The sequence below is a fragment of the Ailuropoda melanoleuca genome, chromosome 5 (assembly GCF_002007445.2).
Source record: "Ailuropoda melanoleuca isolate Jingjing chromosome 5, ASM200744v2, whole genome shotgun sequence".
NCBI classification, from domain to species: Eukaryota; Metazoa; Chordata; class Mammalia; order Carnivora; family Ursidae; genus Ailuropoda; species Ailuropoda melanoleuca.
Genome location: NC_048222.1, coordinates 46,964,242 through 46,974,854, shown reverse-complemented (window position 1 = coordinate 46,974,854; position 10,613 = coordinate 46,964,242). Strand labels below are relative to the sequence as shown.

At 39.6% G+C, this 10,613-nt stretch overlaps 1 pseudogene; it reads right to left on the bottom strand.

Annotated features, from left to right (window-relative positions):
- Nucleotides 1-9,867: 9,867 nt before the first annotated feature.
- Nucleotides 9,868-10,187, bottom strand: LOC100475982 (annotated as a pseudogene).
- Nucleotides 10,188-10,613: the final 426 nt, after the last annotated feature.

Sequence of the window (10,613 nt, the reverse complement as noted above, 5' to 3'; positions counted from 1 at the left end):
ATTCGAATGGTAATTCTAAGAGGGTGTCACAGAGAGGGCTAGCAACCTGGCTCCTGCTTAATACTTTGCTGACCCCAAAGAATTCAGCTCTTTTACAACATGATGGGTTGGGGGTGGACAGAGAGCACTTCTTTCTTTCCTAACCCATCTATCCTATGTACATGTCCCTATTTACCTCCGAGGGGGAAGTGTCTGTGTGGTGGCAGCAATCACACCTCTCCTGCTTCGTGCTGGGGCATCTCCTTAAACTGTGAGAAGAAATCACACTTTTAAGCCTGAGAAACCAATAGTCTCCTATATGGAGACTATTGGTTCATAGCTGCATGATTTTAAGGCACTAAACTGTACAGGAGGGAGCAAAACAAAACACGAAGATTGTAGAATGAGCACTGTGCTTAGAATTGGCAGGCGTGGGTTTTAGTCTCAGTTTTGCTTCCAACTGGCTATGTGTCACCAACAGAAGATTTTGCCTTATCTCATCTATTAAATATCTATCTATCTATTCATCCTCTCATCCCACAAGTATTTTTTGAGTGCCCAATATATTCGAAATACTACACTGGGAAGACATGTCTGCTCCCAACACTGATCGAATTTCGAAAGCAATATATTACTCATGAATGATCTTTGCCAGTTTCCACAACCCCTTCCCCTCCTTTTGTACAAGTAACTGAGAATAACTATAGATACTTTTGAGAATGCCAGATCTCAGCTAAACTGTAAAGAAAATTCTGGATATATATAAATGATCAGCATAAAAACAATACAACAGTTCTCTCAAGATTTTAAAACTGGCATTGCATCAACGTGTTGATCTAAGATGCACAACTTCCAGAGCTGAGAAAGCAAACTAGTAGCCCATGGACAGACCAGCTCACCACTGTGCTCTGTATAACTTGCATAATCCATCTGTTCAGTTGTTCTTCTTATAATAGGGAAATATTTCTCTCTACCACTGTCTTTACCAAAAGTGGAAAAATCATAGAGGGGATTAGGAGCAACATACATTTTCAGGAAAATGGTACTGAGCATACATTGGGCTCTAACCTCTGCTTTGGTTTTTGGGTTTTTGTTTTTCGTTTTTGTTTTGTTTTTTTAAATATATATCTACCTGACCTCTACAGCCACTGAGTCTGTGATACTTCACTCTAGACTAAAGGACAAGTTTTGTCTGTACTCTGACTCTCAAAAAAAGAAGGAAAAAAAAGTTGTTCTCTAATGTGAGGGGTTAGGGGAAAAGAGAAAAAAGAGAAACAAGCAGAGGCTGCCCTCTTTCTGTAACCTTCCAGCCACCCCAGAGAAAGACCAAACTCACACTCAGCGCTGAGACACACTGGGGATTATCAGGCTCAATCCTTTTATTTAATATATGAAGAAATCAAGCCTCAGAGAAGTCAAGAGCTTGACCCAAGCCAGATAGCCAACCTAATCAGGCCCAACCCTTGTGTTTTTCCTCTCTCTTAAGATGCCTCCACCTCAAGTGAAAAGCGAAACTGCAACTTCTGTTAAATCATGTTTTTTTCATCTCCGAACACCACAACTTTTTACACATTGTTTCCACTCCAAGCTGATTATCTAAGTGAAATCTCTCATTCTATCCTGGCAATAGGAGCCCAGAGAAATGAGCCCCAAGAGTAGGCCCATTACCAGTGTGCTTTGCAAAGTTTCTCCAGTTTGCTAAGAAGCACTTCAGAGCCCCAAGTTCATCTCTCTAGTGTCACAAGAGAGCAGCTGCTCTTGCAGGAATGTCACAAGTGCAAAACAAAGGAACTCGGGTTGGGCAGTAGAGGTCAATGTTAAGAACATGGACTCTAGAGCCAACCCAGGCCTGGTGGAAAGTTTCTTTTGACTCAGTCTCCTCTTCGGAAACACCAAGCAAACTACAGCACCTATTTCAGATTGTTGTTGTCAGAATAAAATGAGATAATAAATAAGAGAATGCCTGGCATAGTAAGTGTCAAAAAGACATTAGTTACCATAGTTATAACTAGACAAATGAATGTATTAAGTGCTTGGACTGCTTTTTTATTGTTTCTGTTTTGGAAATCAGATATTGTAATCTCCTTTCACAAGCAGTTTAGAAATTGAAGTTCCAAAAGAATTTTGAACAAAGATTATAATGAAAGCAGCAAATTTCCTAACATAAATCTTTTTCTTTTAATCTTAATGGGACCTCAAACCAAGTTCAACCCTAGTTAGGCACCTTGGCAAGGGTGTTATTCTGTTCTCCCCCTAGTATGCCATATTGGATCTGCTTATCAATGTTGCATTCCTTCTCTGCTTTAATCAGCCAGCATGGGCACTGTGAGAAAAATGTAGCAATCACTTCCTTCCCCAACAGGTATACTAATTGCATCATTTCCATAACAAACTCATCCTTCACCAGCATGAGCCCTTTGCCGCTAGTCCCCTCTATAGAAGCTCTCCCCTCTGATGGGTCCATGTCTGGAAGTTTAGAACATAATGATCCCGGAATGTTGGGGAGGGGGTACAAACGAGGAGGGGGAATGTTGAGGAGTTTGGAAGCACTTGGTGTTTGAATAGGAAAGTAAAGCCATTTAATCTGAGCATGTTTACAGTGTGGTAGTGTTGTGAACTACCTTCAAAACATCAAACAGGAGAAACAACCCAACTGCAGCTCACAGAGTTTAGACCCGTGCTTTAACTCTGGCATATAGTTATCATGTCACTAAGAGTTTGAATTCATCTTTATTAATCTATAAATTCATGCAGAATGTATTTTTTCTTGCTGTCCTCCAAAATGCTGAGCTTCTATCAACTACAGTTGAAGTTGGTTTTCTGCTTGAGGGTATTGCAATTTCTCTGCTTTTGAAAACTAAAGAGAAGGGAAGGGGAAAAGCCTAAGTGACACTTTCCTGTGCAACTTTGCAAAAATGGTCCTCAACCCCAGCAGTCCCCAAGTACCACATGAGGAACTACTTGCATAGCACTAATAGGGGCCTGTTATTAGTCCCTAAGGTTAACAAACTCTCCCGAGAGGGACTGTGCACTCTGAGTTATTAGGACGAATAACCTCCTCTAATGATTTCTTAGGAGACTTGGCTTCATAGAAGGCCTAAGGTTTATTCTAAAAGTAACTCATTGTTGAATGCTAGAAAAAAGAAACAATTGTAAAAGACTGATAATCAACAGTGTGATATCGGTATGATCTCAACTTAATTATATATATCCCTATATATATAAATTTATATACCACAAAATATAGCTATTAGTATTTCCCAGATAGTGAGATTATGGTTAATTTTTATTTCACTTTCTTTTAGAATCTGTATTTGCTATTTCCGTCTACAATAAATATGTACGGTAGTCACTGTTTAAAAAGAAGAACCAAATCAACTAAAGAAAAATAAACAAAATGAAGCATTCTGGGGGTCATAAGCAGGGGGGAAGCTGGGCTAATATGAGCAGAATAACTTGCTTTCATTGATGACCTGCTAATGTCCCCCTCTCTTAGCTGGTCTGTCAAGGAAAACCCCATTAGGACTCAGGGACCTGATGTGCTCAGTAGCGACATTTATATATTACACTTAACACGTCTGCCATATTATAGATTTTATATTCTTACCCTCCTACATTTACAAACTCTGAATCTATGCCTACCACATATGCTCTTTTCTTTGGCAAAGAGAATTCCCACAAGAAGTAGAAACACTAAATTTTTAACAGTTAATTCTTTATAATTAGGAATAGAGACATACTCTCATTAGTGCTTTGCTGTGTGAAATTCTCTGAGTTCTGTGATCTTTCCCGGAGCCACATTTTCAGACTCTATTTTAAGGCAGTGGCAGCCAATATGCTCCACCAACTGGCAAAGGAGTGAGAAGAGAAACCCACCAGAATGTCAAGCTTTAGTTGGTTAGGGGAAAAGAGTAAGCAATAAGGAAGGTAAGAGAGCACCCAGTCTCATAAAAACTTGGAAAGTACGTTTCTTCTTTTGTTTTTTAAACTACCATTTATTTTTATTTTATTTATTTTTGTTTATTTAAGTAATCTTTACACTGACATGGGGCTCACTCTCACAACCCCAAGATCAAGAGTCACATGCTCTACCAACTGAGCCAGCCAGGCGCCCCTGGAAAGTAGGTTTTCAATGATACTTTATACATTTGCTTAAATTCTACTGTTGTTTTAGGCCTTGGCTTAAATGTCACTTCTGCAAGAATGACCTCCCCAATTCCTCGGATTAGCTAGTCCCCCATTGTACCCTATCACTGCACTTTGTTTTTATCATTGTGGCATCTATCTCTGCTATAATCAAATAATTATATGTGCAAATGTTTGTATAACTATCTTTTGGGTCAGTGCCCTCAGTACCTAGTTCTGTGGCTAGACCACAGTCACATATTTATTGAACAACTGAATGAATAAATGAATGAGTGAATAAATGAACAAAATATTTTTCCAGCTCTTTTCTGTAAACTCTTTCTGCTTTCTGGCATTCAACTTCATATTAATTCCTTACCAACTTCGTGATAATATAAACTAAAAATGTGTATTGTGCACCTGCTAGTTATTATTGGATATAAATGGTTCTTCACATTTTTTCAGTATTTTTAAATGCTAAGGTGGGATGGTTGTGGTTGTTGCTTTCATACAAGATCTGAGGGACAAGAGGCTCAGCAAATGATCTGCCCGACCAAGGTCACAAAGCTCTAGAACCAAAACTGCAGATGCTTCTCACAGTACCTACTGACCATCTGGGATCCACAGGTCTTTCACTTCCTTGAGCACCAGGCCCCACTCTGAAGTCTTTCCTCTACAGAACTTTTGTTCTTGGGCCCCCTTTATTTTAGAGGTTCATAGCTAGTGGATGAGATCAACAATGTTTGAACTTATTCCAGATAAGATTTGTATTTTAACAGAGGCCTTTGAGATGATTATAGGTGATGGAAAAAATCTTTTAACAGTTACAAATTTAATGTGAATTAGAAAAAATTTGCAAATAGACACCAACTCCTTAATTTCATAGATACTATTGCTTTGGATAATGCTAAGCATCAAGAGAAGTCAATTTAAAGGAAAATGTCAAATAAATAAACGAAAAAGTAATTCACAGATCTGGCAAATATTGGGAAGGCAGTATATAAATATCTGAGTTTAGGAAACACACTTTTAATTCTAAGGATTGAAGAACTAGGAACATAATAGATACTTGGTGAATGCCCATTCATCCGTTTATTTAGCAAAAAAAATTGTTGAGCTCCCACTATGTATCCTAAATGCTAGAGAAACAATGGTGAGCAAGACAGCACCCCTTTCACCAAGGCATAGCCATTCACATAAAGGAATAGAAAAAGGACAGATGAATGGATTGATGGGTGAAGGAAGGTATATTCAAATACAGCAATTTTGATGAAATATTAGGGCTAGAAAAGAAAGATGTTGAGCTGGGCAGTCTCTACAAAGTCCTCAAATCGCCACCCAATTATACTTCCCATGGAGCAAAGCAATATAGACCATTAGGTTTTGCTTAACTAAGGAGTTTCAACAGAGATAAAATTTTCTTATCAATGTATTTTCTCCTAGCAATATCTGGGTCCATTTGGTAGATAATTTGACTGCTACATCATCTGGATGTATTAGCCACACAAATGTCCCAGAATGCCAAAGATGCCATGAATGACCTCAAATGACCCTTTATAGCCTGGATTCTAGGCCCTAGAAACTTTGAGGGTTTTGGGAGAGGGAACCCAAAAAAGGTCTGGATGATTTCCTATCATGCTGAAGGAGGAAAACAACATGAGTAAGCATATACTCTAGAAACCTTATAAATATCTCTAACATAGACATCTTGATTGAATATTAAAAGGAAAGCAAGTATGTAGACATGCGTATGTGAGAAGAAAGCACAACACAGCTCTCACATATGACTCTGAATGTTAGCTCAAGTTTCTAAGTTTCAACCTTGGCTACTTCATGGAAAATCCATCCTTCCTTTTCAGTGTTTTCCCCAGTTTACCATTGCTTCTTGATGAAGATGGACAGATCTGCATCTGGCATTCTAATTAGATCAGAGAATAATGACCAGGAAGATCTTGGAGAGGAGAGGATAATTTATTACTCACATTACTTCCATCCTAAAGGTCCAGAAGTAAATTAATTCCCCCAGAATTCACTTATCATACCTAGAAAACACAAGTGAGAAACAAGGAGAACTTCCATGCTTTGGCCCTGTTACAATGGATCATGGTAGGAGCCCTTAGATATTTCCAGCCATGTTCCTTAACCTTCTACCCAGAGGATAATGCTATTTGTAGGAAAAGGGGATGGTTGTAGTTTCTATCATGTATTACAAGATGACATATGCTGGAAATTTTTAATTCTCCAAATAAACCTTGTGAAATAGATGGAATTGTTTCTCTCATACAGAAAATCCAGAAAGTAACTTGCACAAAGTCATACAGTTGATATATTATGGAATAAGAATTTGAACTCAAGTCTGGCTCTAAACCCATGTCCTTCATTGCTCTGTTGCCTTCCAAATGACCACATTTTCTAATTAGTCCACATAATACCCAGCAACTACAGCTGGAACATCACAGTACCTAGAAACAATCGGCAAGTGACAAGTGATATAATAACTTCATTCATTTCGGGGCCAAACCCCAAATTAACTGGTAGCGGGGCTGTGGTGGCTGAAGGTGGGGGACTAGAATCCTAGAGCAAGAGGTGGAGGCCTCCCCCTCGCACATGTTTACACATCTCCTCGGCACAGACCCTCAGGTTCTAGCAGGCTGTGCTACCCTTGGGGGTGAAGCAGATGCCCCCTAACATTGAGAGTTAAACTGGCCAATGGATTTGCTTCTTTCCATTTCATCCACTAGTTTGCTGTTCAGTTTTGGGGACAGAACAAAGAGGTAGCTTTGGTGAGATGGAAAGAGAATTGGCCACATAGTGACTGAACCATTTCTTAGGAGAACCTTGGGCAAATCCTATATACTTGTATACATGGCTTCATTTATTTGTCACAGCACTTTGTCCAGGTAGGTATTGTCACACCCCTTTCGAGATGAGAAAATAGGACACAGCAAAGTTAACTAACCTAATCATGGTCCAGAGCTAGTTTATAACAGATTTTAATTAATATGAGTTTCACCTGATTTCCAGAGTCCCACACTGTCTCTCTATATAAGCACTGGAGACACTGTTTTATAAAGTAATAAGCTTTCTCTCACTGGAAATAATCAAGTAGAGATAACTGGGTACAAAGTTGGGACAGATTAGCTAGCCAGTGCCCTCAAACTCTAGAATTTATAATTCTATAGGTCTAACTTTGATCTACTCATCAATGCATTCATATCCATTATTAAACACATATTATCAAGTACCTACTATGTGCCAGAGCTGCTCTGGGTTCCAAAGTGATAAACAAAATAATCGATAAGAAAATGCTTCCTTCATTTCAGGAAGCAAAACTGCTCTGAAGTCAAGTGAACAAGGTCACATGATAATGAGTTCCTGGGAGACGGCGGGGGGGGGGNGGGGGGGGGGGGGGGGGGGGGTCATGGGGAGAGGCTTCTTTAGATAGGGGGTCAAGGAAGGCTCTGTGTGAAGGGGTTATCTGAACTAAGGTCTGAAGACGAGAAAGAATCAGCCATGTGGAAACAGCAGGGAAGAGCACTCCAAGCAGAGAGAACAATAAATGCAAGGTTTGGGGCAGCGGTTAAGCGTCTGCCTTCGGCTCAGGGAGTGATCCTGGCGTTGTGGGATCGAGCCCCACATCAGGCTCCTCTGCTGTGAGCCTGCTTCTTCCTCTCCCACTCCCCCTGCTTGTGTTCCCTCTCTTGCTGGCTGTCTCTATCTCTGTCAAATAAATAAATAAAATCTTTAAAAATAAATAAATAAATAAATAAATAAATGCAAGGTTTGGAGGCAGGAACAAACTCACAAATTAGGGGAACAGAAAGAGGGAGACTAGTGTGGCTGGCCTGTGCTCAGCACAGGGGAGAAGGGAAACACACCAAGAGCTAGAAGAGGCAGGCAGTAGCCTGGCCACATGGGGCCCACAAGGTCTGAATATTACTAGTTGTCCTGGAAATCTCTCAAAAGAATCAAAATAAAGGCCTTGATTTGCTCCCCACCCCAGATGAGTCATACGAACTCCCTGCAAGTCAGCATTTGCATTTTTCTGTAGAATGGAGAAGCAGCCCAATGAATTACCTAGGTCTTCAAGGATTGTGACTGCATCTGATACAGAAATATCCATTCACATCTGGAGAAGAAAGTAAATTCTCTCTGGCAGGCACTAGCCAGCATCACTGAGAGACATCCAGGGTGCAGATAAGTTTCCTTATTTGCCGCAGGCCAAAGAAATATTTGCCTGCAAGGCTACTGACCCTGGGCCGTTGCTGGCAGAGGTTGGCACCCATAAGTACCCAAGCCCATGATGACACACTGGTGAATTTTCATTTGCATACAAGCATATCATCACCTCCTCCAAACCTTTCTCCCCTTAGCAGAAGAGACATCAGAAACTCATAGTTGTGGTGTAAACTGGATTTGGACTCAGACAGATGGATAAGTTAGAATTCTACACTTTGCATGAGGTAGTTAACTAAACTCATTGAACTCAGTTTATCTACAGAACAGTGGTAGAAAAACAAATCCCAAAAAGTGTTATAGAATAAAAAACAATGATGACAATTGTGAAAGCACCCTACATAGTGTTTACCATGTATTACATGCTCAAAGATGAATATTTTTAAAAATTGGAACAGTAAAACCTTGACAAATAAACCTAGGATCAGATAAGAAACACCATCTGGGAATTTCTATAAGCTATTACATCCCGTATCTATGCAACGAGAAAAGGAAAATGAGAACAAATCCAAATTCAAAACATTACTTCAAAATACAAATATCTTCAGTATCAAGAAAATGCAAAATTTAAATATTAGAATCAGCTAAACTTGGGAGATAGCAAAATGAATAATAAATGCAGGTAAAAATTTACAGTTCTGTTTTATGCATACAAGGGGAATAATTAACTAATCTCAAAACATGTAAATGAGGGCTTAGAAGCATTTTCAAAACACCACATCCAATTCCAGTTACATATGCGGAATTTGCTACATTATAATAATTAGGGTTTTTTTTACACAAAAGATTTATTTATTTTGAATAGAAGTATTAAATATTATACTAATTACTGGTTATTTTACTTTGTACCCAGGGAAAAGAAATGAATATTCATTAGCTCCTGAAGCTACTGATCCTCCACCAACTAGACAGATTTCAACGTCATCATGAAGCTGTGGGTGGGTGGAAAATGCTCCCTGTAAAACCAGGCTCTCACTACAAATCACAGCCCGATGTATTCAGCTAATGTGCCCATGCTAGAACCCCCAAGTGAATTCTGCTAACATCGTACGCCTAGAGTCCCCAGCTGAGTAGTCAATGAACGAGAATAACTGTTAAATTGAGAATAAGTGTTAAATTGATCATAAGACAGCAGAATTTTTCTGTCTACACAATCCAGTGATCTTGAACAAGACAATTCCTAAAATACTAAACATGATTTCATACAATAAAACTAACATTGTTATCTGTCCAAAACATGCCTAGTTCGTTCTAAAAGAATATTTCAATATATGTATTTCAACCATTTTCCAACTTGGCTTTTGATCCTACTTTAAGGAAAATATCCACTCCAAACGACCAAGGTTGAAATTTTAATTTATGAGGTATTTTCGTTGTAGCTCAACAGGCAAACACTTTTTTGAAAGGGAAAACCGGGCAAAAGATTTCTCAAGACACTAGTCTGGTTAACTTTTTTTTTTTTTCATGTACCAGTCATCTTTTATTGGGTGGTAATTCTCAATTCAAATACAAAAGGATTCAGGGGTGTAAGGCAAAGATCATGTTCAGGAATGCAGAGTGTGCCCTTCACACTGGGCCCACTTCAGTGGCACTTGCATAGCCACTCATGTTTCAGCTCCTTGTAAGAAAGGCAGTAGTTGAAAAGCAGGTTAACTGCCAGCACCATAGAAATCCCAGCGATGCTCCCTTTTTTACATTGACATGCTTGTTGTAATATTAGTAGTAACCTTTTTGAAATGCTCCAGCAATGCCTTTAGGGTGAAATCCCACATCAGTATCCAGTTTAGCAGCTCTCCTAGTAGGACATCCGTGAGCTGCTTCTCCTTCACTGGTATGACTGATGCCATCTTGGAGTCTTGGGTGTCTGCAGTGAGTCTGGTTAACTTTTAATTCTTGCTCAATTTAAGGTACCTCTGTGTTGGAGTTCTCATGTGACTTGATTTTTATTTTTTGGTTTGTTAAGCTTTGTGAACCAATTTATTGCTCTGGTAACTCCCTACCACAGAGGAGGGGAGGGGCTGTCACTCTGAGGAGAATAGGTCTTGCAGAAGGGGCCTCTTGTTTCCCTCTTGGCCTTGTCTATGATCTGACCTACGGCCCCAGTAGGGCACACTGGGCAGACTGTTAATTACACCAGATTGGGCTTGGAAAGGGTGACTAGATCAGAGTGCACACAGCAATGTTGCCTATATGGAAAACAACCCTGGGTCCTGCCTCCACGTGGGCAGAATATCAGGATGGGGGTGGAAGTATGTACATCACAATAGTCCGAC